Raw genomic sequence first — 4,734 nt, forward strand, 5'->3', positions numbered from 1 at the left:
TCTCGAACTGAACTATCCGTGACTTCGACTTCGTTTCCCCACCTCGCAGTGAGGTCACCTCGCGTGTATATTCCTCTTGATATAAGGGTCTTATGGGCCTTGTCTCTTGTGGGCCTCTCCTCCGCTTACCTGGCAATCTTTGGTTGGTCACGGACTACTGATGCGGGATCCGATACCAACAGAAGTTTGTAGTTGATCTGCAAGTAGCCCATGTAACACTTAATGAAAATTAAAATTTTGTTTTTGCTCGTGTGGAATCTTTGAGTACATGAACAAACCAAGGAGTCAAGCAAGGACTACTCAGTTCTCCCAGTTTGCGTGCTCGCATAACTCATGTAGCTAATGAGACAACGACAGCTGGAGGCAAGTAGAAGAAACCATGGCTCCTACCCGACAAGAGAACCTCGATGGACTCAGCGATGAAGTTTTCTGAGATGAAGAAAAGCTCGAGTGAGGTGGAGGCGACCATATCCTTCAGGACCTACACATCAGACTATGAAAGAATCCATCGTAAACTAAGGAAAATATAGTCAAAATTCCACCAAGCCATCAATTCGGCTCCAGATATTGATAGAGAGGTGGATCTCTTTCACCTCGCGAATCTTCTGAACAAGAGATTCTCACAAGATCAACCTACCAACATATGATGTGAAAGGTGATCCGAAGAACCACTTGGCGGCATTCCATATAGCAGCATGCTAGATCGACCTAGAAGAACACGAAGAGAATGCAGGTTATTGCAAACCCTTCTCTGAGAATCTTTCCGGACTGGTTTTCTTGTGGTTTGCTTAGCTCAAGTCAAGATCCATCAACAGCTTTAACAAGCTTTCAGCGGTATTTCTGAAGTAATACTCCGTGTTCATGGAGAAAGGAACAAACCGAAGCAGATTCTACTATGCGGAGATTTTTTCGAGTTCTAACTCTCTGAAAAAATGAGCTCACTTCAGTGGAATCTAAGTGTTGAGTTCGCTCTTAACAGAATTAGATTCAACCCACAACAACAAACGAAAAGTCCTCGAGCTCAAGCTCGGAAGAAGCATCTTTGGTGTTATCTCTAGATTGTGGCTCAACAACCTTGTGATTGTACGGAACAAGATTATCCTCTTGGATCCCTTCAATTTCTTCGGAATTTTCACAAAAATCGACGTTCGTAGTTACTTGATTCGAACTCATCTCACAACAAATCCACCGGGTACACCTCGTAATTACTCAGTCTGAACTCAGCTTACATACATCTGAAGAATACACTTCGAACCACTTAATTAACTCGAGCTTAGCTCCTATGGGTAAGCCGAGTTCACATTACAACTACTTAAATTGATCTTAGATCCCATGCGTATGCCGAGTTCACTTTGCAATCACTACACCCAAGATCTTCTTGCGACTTATTCGCCAGGTTCACCTCTCAACTACTTAGCCCGAATTCATTTCCGGTACCGTGACAAGAATAGTAGTTTTTTGAGCAAGTCAACTTACTCGAAGGACTAGGGGCCTTATATTGGTACAGATCCCGCACCCCGGATCATTTTAGTACATCAGAGGTCCGCCAACTTTCAAGGCCCAAGGAAGCCCATTTTGCACAAAAGATGTGGTCAAATCTTGACATTAATATGTGATTCAATTCATGAATTAATTGTCATGGTCAAAGGAATAAACTTGCCATTCAAGTTTATAAAATAATAACCAAGGAGGTTATTTTGTGAGTTAATTCTAGAATTAATGGCCAAGTAATGACACCTTAGAGGAGGAAAAATGTTATAAAAGAAAGGTGAAAACTACAAGAAAATGAACCCCATCTTCTATAATAGACACCCTCAAAGAATGTTATTTGGTACAAAATAACTAAATACTTTCTTTATTTTATAATCGAACAACGTATAGACTTGATCCCATTTCGGGTACGTAGGCATCTCGTCTCTCGAATCCAGCTATATTAGTTTTTCTCTACATTTTAACATATATTTTTATACTATTTTCTATATGTATTGTGTCTTATATTTTGATCTTGAGAACTTCAGCACGCGAATAATATAAATACTTGAGTGTGTGAATCCGATCTCCACAAAGTTCAGGGAACTCAAGGTTTAGACAACAAAGATAAAAGCATACAACAATAAAACATGGAGAAAAGCAAGATAATTGGACTATAGATCCATAAAAACTCGGAGACATGAGCTTATAAGCACGTACCGATAACATTCGTCGGAACGATGACGATCTCCGTCGCCTCATATCAGCCATATCTAAGAAACCAGTTGATGAAAGCCGTTTAGCCAAATGGCTAGACCGGAACGGTAACTTTAACTAAGCTCACTGAACTTTTTCCTCATTTATTTTAGTTCTCCATCATCTTTTCAATTTGTTGCTGTATAGACACTTTAGTCATCCATCGTCGTTTCATTTTGTTGTTGTATATACACGTTAGTTCTCTCTGTCGTTGTTTCATTTTGTTATAGACGCTCTCACGTCTTATATAACAAAATAAGGTTTTCACAAAACTCAAGCTCTGAGAAACTAACATATGGCATTCCTCCTTTTGACATGTGTTTTTCTCAAACTTAAATACAATAATATCTATTTTAATTAGTGTTATTCGCATAGTTATATATAAAAGCCATATACAAAAAAACATTTAGTATGTAAATAATTTTCCTAAGGATGTATCATTTATCAATATTTTAAATAATTACCACAACACTTTATATATAAAAAATCAACAATTTTTGTTTAATATCAAATTTATTCTATAACTTCCATTTTTATATTTTTCTCTATTGTTGCTTTATACAATATAATGCTTATGTTTCTCTTACTTTTTTGTATTTTTGTTAGATTTCTTTTATAGTTCATTAGTCAAAAACACAATTAAAATTGCTACCATACTTTGACCTTCATCCTTAGAAGCCAAAACAATTGGAGAAATAAATGTGTTGGGACATAAAAAACGAGTAGATAATTAGTGTTGATATGGTTTAGAGAATTATATTCCAAAATGAATTTTAGAATCATATATCATATATATGAAAGTTGGCAAACTCTCTACATCCTTCTGCCACATCATCACTTGTGAGAGTGTGTCACATGTACTTCTAAGTCTTAATTGCAAAAATTTCAAAATTTCTCTTCTCATCAATTTCTTATCACTTTTCATCTCCCCAGAGATATAATAAATAATTTGGATTATTAATTTTAATTATTGGTTTCATTATTTGTAGGGAAGGTAATAAGCTTTGTGCTAATATTAAAATCATTAGGGTTTTCTGCAAAACAACCCTTCAAGTCAATTTCGTTTACAAGTTTACCCTCCAAATCCGAATTATGTAAGTCAATCCCACTATCCCAAAAGTCACCCACAATACAGCCTTCCCGTGTAGCGATGACGTGACAATCGATAACTCCGTTCGAAAACATAAGGGTTTTATGCAAAAAAAAACCCTCAATTTAATTTTTTTTTTGCAAGACATGTCAAATAAATACAGGTCAAACCACAATCTAAAAAGTCTCTTACAACATAGCCCTTCCGTATATCGATGACGTGACAGTCAACAACTCATTTTAGAGCATGTGCAATGGGTAGAGATTTTATGAGTCATTTATTTAAGTTTTAAATAAAATAAAAAAATTTGAATATTTGAATCGATAACCGTAAATAACTGAAATTTTATCAGATTTGTTCTGGTTTGTTTTTTTGCTTTCAAAATAACTAAAATTAACCAAAGTTAACCGAAATTAACCAAAAAAATACAAAGAGGAAAATAGAAAGAAAATTAAAATTTGGTTCAATTTTGTAAAAGAGTATTTAATTTGGACAAATATAACTAACAATATTTGGATACTTTGATTATTTAAAGTATTTGAATGTTTTGGTTCTAAAAAATAATTAATATTTTGAGTTTATAATTATAATTTTGGGTATTAATTTTGGATATTTTCTAAGTATTTGAATATTTTGGTTAACCGTTTGGTTATCGGTTCGGTTTTATTTTATTTAAAACTTAAATCAATAACTCAACTAAATTATATGCACTAAAGTAATATATTCGATAGACATAAATCTCTATCCATTGCACATGCTCTAAAATGAGTTATCGACTGCCACATCCTCGATACACGGAAGGGCTATATTGCAGGAGACTTTTCAGATTGTGGTTTGATCTGTATTTATTTGACATGGAGGTTTATCTTGCAAAAAAAAAATTACAATGAGGGTTTTTTTTGCACAAAACCCTTATGTTTTCAAACGGAGTTATCGAGTATCACATCATCGCTACATGGGAGGGTTGTATTGCGGGTGACTTTAGAGATGGTGGGATTGACTTGCATAATTCGGACTTAGAGGATAAACTTGCAAACGAAATTAACTTGGAGGGTTATTTTGCAGAAAACCCAAATCCTTATTATTTTATTTCTATAGATATGGAAACGTGTAGAGTTTTTTAATTATATTGGGGTGAGCTTTTTTACAAGTAGATGATGGATTAAACAGCTCAAAGTTTGAACAGTAAAACATCTATAAATTAATAGTATTAGAACCAAAAAATTCTATTAATTTATAGAGATATTAATTTATCGATATTAATTTATATAGAGATCTTACTAATTTTGTAATTTTTAAAAAACATTGTATAAAACACAATTTTTTCTTTATAGTGAAATATCTTTCTAAAATAAATTACAAGTAGCAAATAAATTTCTTAAGCTTAGAAAATAATACAAAACTTTTTAAAATGTAGT

The sequence above is a fragment of the Arabidopsis lyrata genome (genome assembly GCF_000004255.2).
Source record: "Arabidopsis lyrata subsp. lyrata unplaced genomic scaffold ARALYscaffold_1, whole genome shotgun sequence".
Taxonomy (NCBI): domain Eukaryota; kingdom Viridiplantae; phylum Streptophyta; class Magnoliopsida; order Brassicales; family Brassicaceae; genus Arabidopsis; species Arabidopsis lyrata.